The 8542-nt window shown below is 36.0% G+C and overlaps 1 protein-coding gene across 1 annotated transcript in view; it reads left to right on the top strand.

Annotated features, from left to right (window-relative positions):
* The window catches only part of LOC135219113 (fatty acid hydroxylase domain-containing protein 2-like), a 25550-nt gene extending 24672 nt beyond the window's left edge, over positions 1-878 (top strand). The window contains exon 7 of the mRNA XM_064255560.1: positions 1-878. This exon is cut by the window's left edge and continues 1276 nt beyond it. The gene's annotated coding sequence lies outside the window, so the exon portion shown is untranslated.
* Positions 879-8542: the final 7664 nt, after the last annotated feature.

An 8542-nucleotide genomic window follows, 5' to 3' on the forward strand; every position in this document is an offset into this window, starting at 1 on the left:
AAGGATCATAGCATTCAAGTTAATTCTCTAAGAAATTCATATCCTAATTCTGATTTCAATCGACAGTTGCCGTAACATTACATGATTGAAAAAAGACGTGGAAAATTTTAAACACAGGCTAGGGTCATTCTTGCTCTCTTGATAAAGTGTACTTTTTCAAATCGGTTTCATCCACATATTCACGAAAAAAAAGCTGTGTTAAGTAAAAATATTCATTGCACAGACAATTGAAGTTTTATATCGAGCAAAAAATGCTGATGTGTTGGGAGATCTTTGAGCCTCGGGGCAAAGTAATGCAGCCTTGTAGGCTAACTAAGAACTGGATTGTAATGGGAGCATTACCAGAAAATCTTTGAGCTCACATGCTACTTTAACCTTGATGAAGATTTATTTTTAAAGACAGTAGCTTTGTAAACAGCAACTAGCATTCGATCCATGTCAATGTCAAAGTACTTAAAGTGTGAAATCCGTTGCGTAAGCCAGTATCCAATGACTTGCGCTTTCCCGCTCGACGTTCTGGGACTCCTCCTAAGGCCGGTCAATAGAGGGTCGAACCCGAAACTAATTACTATAAAGCTGGAATCAATCTTAAAGTGTTCGTTCATATGTACATATTTCCAGAAAAAAACCCACCGGCCAACTCCTTAGCGTTTTACAAAATTTGATCCTGAAGTTAACATCTTTATACGTAAAAAGCTACTCGAAATGCAGATTTTGAGTGAATGGTAACTTCAGCAATGGTTATTTTTTAGATATAACTCAGTTCATTTTCAATTAAAGGACTTTTTTAGACCAAGAGATTAAAAATTACATTAGATTTTGCAATTTATGGGTCTATTTTTCTTGTAAGGGCCCAAAAAATAAAATATAAGATAACATATAGATCTTTTTTTTTAAGGATTAGATGGTCTTTTTGCGTTATGTGATAGTATAGAGTTAATCTTATATTACCCCTATATAATGATATCTTATTGAAACTGCAAAAGCCTTGGGTAATCATATATTAAACCAGGGAATGACAATGTCGAATTTTAAAATGTCTCCTAAGAGGACAGCAATTTCCATCTTGAAGCTTTGGGTGTTATCCAGCATATAATCTATATATATATATATATATATATATATATATATATATAATATATATATACATATATATAGATATATATATATATTATCTATATATCTATATGATATATATATATATATATATATATATAAATATATATATATATATATATAAAATATTAATATATATATATCTATATATATATAGATATATAATATATTAATATAATATTATATATATATATAAATATATATATATATATAATATATATATATACAATATATAATATATAAAGGGGGATATATATATATATATATATATTTCCCGGAATTGCGAGATGGAGTTGTTTGCCTAAAAAATGACTGACCAATATAAATTCAGTAAACCAACTTTTGTTTTGAGCATCATACAGATTTTTATTCGACATTTTCCATACAAATGTTGTAGATACATTTTTTCCAGGTATGATGTCGTGCATAATTTGTAAAAAGTCATTTGTTCCTATTGTTCAAGTAAGAAAAAGGACTACTTAGTCTTATTGAAATAACCAACGGAGAAATGAAGAGACAATCTACTAGCAACTGCTCACCAGTAAAAATGAAGGGCTTGATGTTTTGGTTCACGAACACTGTAAGAAATGGTTCAACAATAAACGAAGAATTTCAACAGAATCAGAAAAGACTCAAAGAAGAGAGACAAGGAGATCAACAAGTTTGTTTGACTGGAAAATTAATTGTTTTTTATGTAATTCAACCTGCAAGATAGATAAAAAGAATCCATCGAGACGGGATTGGCATCTTGCTTCGACAATTTAACTTCGCGAGTAAATCTTGGAAGCTTGCAAATTTAGACTTGAAACTGACGAGCATGATGAATGGGCTTTAGAAGTGCAGGCCAGAGCACTTTATTGCATTGATTTTATTGCTGCAGAAGCTCGATATCATAGAAATTGTCGGCTTCGATTTGAAACGATTCAAAATCTCTTTCCTGATAAGCAAAAATGTTTAAGAGGTCGGCGAAGTAATGAAGGAATGAAGAACGGTTTTAACAAAACTTGTGAATGGTTAGAAGCTGAAACTTCCATCCACTCAATACCAGAGTTCAGAGAAAAGGTTATAGAATTTTCAGATAATGATGAAGCATATGATTCTAGGTATATCTAAAAAAAACTATTGAAACACCATTATGGTGGCCACATATCCTTTTCTGAACAACCTGGAAGAGAAACACTAATATATTTCCTTGATATGGCCAGCTTCATTATAAATAAGAAATTCCGATAGAGAAAAGATGACATACAGAGGAAAGTAGAAGGATCATTGACGCTGCTGCAAACTTAATCAGAGCAGAAATTCGGGAAAAACAGTTTGATTCATCATCATATCCAACTACAGAAGAAATAATTAGTCCATGGATTCCTGATAGCCTTAGAATTTTTATGGCTAGCTTTACCATGTCCACACTTAAGCAAGAATGTATAGTACAATGTATTGTCAAGTCAGCTTCTCCTATGATAATACCACCTATCTTATTTGCCCTGGGTGTTGAGGTAGATCACATTTATGAATCAAAGTGGCTCAAAGATGAATTGTTCAAGTTAGGATTTTCTGTTTCCATTGTGAAGTCACTCGTTTCAAGCAAGCTTCTCTTACCTCACAATCGTTGAATGATATCATCAAGCAAACATCAACAGAAAACAGCTCCACACAATTCATCGCAGACAACGTTGACCACAATATGCTACTTTAGATGGCCGAGGAAGCTTTCATGGCATGGGCATCATTTCTTCAACAGTCGGGAGTAGTCAGAGTGTAATCAAGGAGATACGAATTAAAAGGCCTGATAAGTTACTGAGGGTAAAGGAATTAATACTCAAGGCAACAGATGTCCATATTACTGCCTATGATTTCCCACAGAGCAGAAAATTTGACATCATTTTATTCAAACCTTCGATATAACTTTTATACCCTTATGTTTTACCTGAAACACAATGCAGAAATGTTGTGGCATGCTGCAAGTTTAAATTCAACGAAAGATAACCCTAGACCTAACTGGTCTGGTTATATGCAAAACTTGATTCAAGAAGGGAATCAAGAAAAGGCAACAATACCATTGCTGCCCATTATTAACTTGAATCCAACAAACTACACATGCATCTACTCTACTCTGGTTTTTGTGATTGATCAGTGTAAAACGCTCAAATGTTACAACACCATCTATAACATTTGATAGCCATTGTGGGTTAAGGCAACTGAAATTGCAATAGAGAAGTCCTTGAATATTGTGATACATTTAGGTTTCCACACATTGATGTCTTTTGTTGGCAGCATTGGCTCCTTGATGGATAGCTCTGGCATTGAAACTGTGCAGCAAACAGTCTATGGGGAAAATACCATTAGACAAATTCTTCAAGGTAAATCCATATCAAGAGCAGTGCATGCACACATTTTACTTGAAAGTGCTCTCACAATAAAGTTACAGCAAATGTTAATGCCAGATGGTGATGATAATTATGTGCACGAAGATGGAATGAACAAGCAAAGATGTGGGAGAAATTAAAACAACATGCAATCAACTGACAGACTTAAGAGAAGTAACTTTTGACAACACTGTCTTTGATAAGCTAGAAACCTATAAGGAAAGATTGATCACTCATCTGTCACAAAAATCACGAATAGCAAGATTATGGTTGCAATACATCCAGTACGTCAAAGTAATGAGGCAACATATTCTGGCAGCCCGAACAGGTGACTGGAACTTGAGCTTGGTATCTTTACAAAAAATGCTAAATTTATTTGCTGCCTCTGGACATCTAAATTATGTAAAGTCAGCTCGCTTGTACCTCCAACAGATGCTCGACTTGCCAATTACATATCCATGGCTGCATCAGAAACTTGCAGTCGAGGGTTATCATGTTATCCGCAGGACTGACAAACAGACTTGGTCATAGAGCAAGTGCTAATGTGATCTTTAAAAAACTTTTCAAAAGTTTTGTTGGTGTAACAAAGGCATATCCACCTATTAATTTAGGATTTTAACAGATTACATTCACACTGCATCTCATATGAATTCAGTTTAATGGGGGTGACTTTAGGAGCACATTGTGAAAATGCTCAAGGACTTTAGCTGGTGGGGTTTTTTTCTGATAAAATATAAGTATTAAAGAATACTTTAAAACCATTTCCAGCTTTATAGTATTTATTTTCGGGTTGGCCCCTTTTTAAGCCTAAATTGACTGGCCGACCTCACATCATAGAAAACGCAACATTGACTGCCACTGACGTCAGCTAACTTTAACGCTTTGGAATACGAACATAAATTTGTAGAAACTAAAATAATTACATTCACCACTTACGATGATGCAATAATATTCCCGTTCATGAAGAAAAACGCGTAAATATTGTAGTCGTGATACATAGTAACTACAATCAGAAATTCACATTCTATCTACTAGATCTCAATGAACGAATCCATCTGAGAAATTCCAATTACTTAGACATATATCGTGTTTTTAAGCATCTGAACGGTTTTCTTTTGCAGTTTTAACTTATATGATGTAAATTTAGCGAGATTATGTCTTTTCAGTAAAAACAAATGGGAAATCCGATGAACGAAAGCTAATGAAAACTGTATCTTCACTTTTCTCGTCGATAGTACTTGGTGTAATAAATTTCGGGAGTAATCAAAATTTGACGTAGCACAAACAGTTTAAAAAGTTATGCAATCCTAGGCAATTCATATTAAGAAAAAATGTCCAATCATAAAATTATTTATTTTAGATATGTTCATAAAAGCTCAAAACAACAGGTTTTTTTTATGAAGACAAAACTGATTAGTTCAAATTTCAAAGTATTTTGCCTTTAATAAAACAATTCTAACATGAAATGCATATCACTGAAATCAAAAGTTCTCATAAGAATACCTACTTTGTAAGATTGTAAGTTCAAAAGCAGAAACAATACATTTAAACAATTTCTCAGTTGGCATAATGCAGTACTACCAAAGCGAATGCATCATATAAGGAAGACTCATTCCCGAAGGTGAGGCATTTCACACTTAACACACCTGGACATGTTTATATTCATATCATATGACGAGGGGAACACCAATTTCTTAAATCTTCTAAGATTATGGGCACCTCGTGTTTCTTTCTGGGTCTAATTGGAACCTATGGGCACCAAATATTTCTCAAGTCCAAAATCTTACTTACTGGGATCTATCTGTTTCCTACACCTTCGGTCTGGGACAAACTGAATAACTGAACACCACCAATATTTTACAACTTTAGTATAACCTCAACAGTAATTTGTTGGCATAAACATCTTCTAACCATCTCCATTTTGGGGCACTAGAAAATAAAAAGACAAAAATGGAAAGATTCCGAAGTACTGCCGATGACAATAACTTTAAAAGCATGAAGTACAGATGGGTGGGTGGATCGATGTATGGAACTTTAGGACACAGCCCAAGTACTAAGGCGCTTCTTTAGAATCTGATGAATGCAGGAGAGTCCGCATCATCTAAATTTCTGACAAGGATTTTCCCATCAAGATGGAATCTCTGTCACTGCTCACTCGCAGATCTGCAAAAACGGTATACTCAACTGATAAGAACTCATTGCACTGACAAGCTCTTCACTCACACAAGAGGCTGTTTTGCCCGGCCCGCTCTAATTTGAGAAGATATCGCGTGTTCCAGATGACTCCAATATATACTAAATGGAAGCTTTCGCACGAAGGCGACGGTAAGTGATAACGATGCAGATGGGCCTGCTTCGCATTAGATGATCCTCACTGGACTAAAGCAGCTGGTGGGTAATTTGGGGGGTAATTTTTCTCAAAAACTGCAAAGACGGGGCAGTGAGAGACTACATTATGTTTGGACTATAACTCCTTTATCATTTCTTACTGAAATGAATTTCCGGTGATATTTCACTCTGTGAGTATGCAGCAATTATAAAAATGCAGACCGTGGGAAAATAAGAGAGAGAGAGAGAGAGAGAGAGAGAGAGAGAGAGAGAGAGAGAGAGAGAGAGAGAGGCGCTACTTCATGGTAGAAATCTTCTAGGACTTTTCTTTCCTAAACGTGTCTTCACATTACATCGACTCTTTTCGTCCACATGACACATTCAGTCCCAATTAGACCGATACTGCGACGAGTCTGGCTTAATCTCGTCATCATCGTGACCATTAATATGGATGGTATGTCCAGAGACCCGCTGTGAGGGACAACAGATTACAAGTCAAAATTTAACCAATATAACCGGGAGGGAAGTCTCTTGTGAACTATGGACTTTGAATCTAGCCTTCGCAAAGTCAAAGAAGACCCTGCCTGACAATGCCCTGTTGGGTTAGCTTGGTATGCTTCATCAAGGAATGAAGGAATGAATGGATATATGACATATGGGCCATATGGCCCAGCGCTGGGGCCAGGAAGGCCATTGAGCCCCGTCAAAGCAATTAAGATATGATGGATTTTTATTGAAAAAAGAACAACCTTAAAGATTCATACATCCCATTATATACAAAGCCATAAACATTTTGCACATCTTTCACACATATTCGTACATTTAAAAAATTAACTAAAATGAAGCGAATTAAATATTAGTAATAAAAAAAGGAACTGCTTATTATAAACCGGAAGCAGTATACTGGCGTGCTCAACCTGTCACACTGAGAATGAACATCGACGCACTATTATCATCTAAAACTGATTTATGCGAGTCAAGTAGACCCGACCATCAATCGATTTAGAAATCACATCATGTTTTGGTTCCAATCAAAATGTATAGACATGGTTCAAATGTTATCCATAATGCTTCGGTATTTCTTCCTACTTCCTTTGTGGAAACTGCTCACCATCAACCCTGAACAACTCACAACCACAACAACTCACATATAACTCAACAAAAACTCGTAAGCACAGCAAATCCAACAGCACAGGCACAACTCCAAGCAAACAATACCAAACTTACGACAACTAAACAAAAAATCAACAACGCACAACTTAACTGACTATAGCTATCAATGACTTCACAGACCGCTGCCGACAATACTGACTATCACAGCTTCTGACTAAAGGCTGACTAAGACCGTCTGACAAACACAGAACTCGAACAGCTAACTCCAGCTGCACCAGCAGACAACCCAGAACTCACCAACAGCCAATTCAGTCGTTAACTATCCATACAGCAATTACACCCTCTCTCTCTCTCTCTCTCTCTCTCTCTCTCTCTCTCTCTCTCACACACACACACACACAGATGTTGTCAAAAGAAAACTACAGATATCAGCACTCCTTGAGCTGTGACAAAGTATTTAACTTTACTACTTAAATCAAGTTCGTATGCCTTAACTAATGCTATCAATTTTGCAGTGAATACAGAGGCAAATTTAGGTAATTTACCTACATGTAATTCATGCTGATAGATGACAATACAACCAGCAACATTTTCTAACCCAGAACAACCGGAAGTAGCCCAAAGTGACCTTAACAAACAGCACCATTTTCAAAGAAATTGGACTGACCCCTTCTGTGTTCCAGGATCTTTCGCTTCTTCAGGGAGATGTCATCAACTTGGACTTTTCACCTGATTTGAAGAGGCTGCTTAGATGAACTTGGCCAACGAACTGTTTGAGTCACCAGTTTCCTTTACAGCATCAAAGAAAGCTCTATCCAAATACTATATAGGCTACCCCAACTCCTTCCTTAAAAAACCAAGTGGAAATTCATTAGTATCCACAAACAAAATCTTAGCTGGGGAGGTTCTAAGTGTATTGCAGTATATGATTAAACCTGTCTTTTCATTTACTCTTACATGTAGATTTATTTTGATTTCATGGAATTTAGCCTCTCAACCGAAGTGAAAAAAGGGAACCGGGTGGGCTGACAACAAGGTATAGATATATAGGAAATAAAACCGGTTTAGTACAAGGATCTGAAAGCTCTAAGAAGTAATAGGTAAGAGAGGGTGGACAAGAAGTCTGAAGAAAGGAAAAGGAATCTTACACCATAAATAATAACTTTTTATCTGCTCCAAAATCAGGACCAGATACAACTTTTAAATAATTAAGTATTTCTTAACCATCACATGATCAGACCATGTGAGAAATGTCGTGCACAAAAACTGCCTTTCTCTCCATAAGGTAAAATCCAAGTTACAGTGGGTACTGCTTCTGTCCATCTACGTAAAGAAAATCGTATGCTCATCAGTCGTACTTATGGCACTATAAGAATTTTGCAAGTGTTTGCAGACTGATGCCACGTCATAACTTGTACATTAGATTGCTTTGATTAGGTTAGTGACTACTACAAAACATGTAACACTAACGATACGACCTTGTGAAATTCTCTCCTCCTGAATAAAAGGCCCAGAGAGTGCGGATCCCTCTCTTACCTTTATGAATCGGACTGACAAAAAGGATTAAGTGAATCTAATGGTGCTACTGTGAATACTGAATTTGTCGAGTTGCTGGA

The sequence above is a fragment of the Macrobrachium nipponense genome, chromosome 1, assembly GCF_015104395.2.
Source record: "Macrobrachium nipponense isolate FS-2020 chromosome 1, ASM1510439v2, whole genome shotgun sequence".
In the NCBI taxonomy this organism is placed as follows: domain Eukaryota; kingdom Metazoa; phylum Arthropoda; class Malacostraca; order Decapoda; family Palaemonidae; genus Macrobrachium; species Macrobrachium nipponense.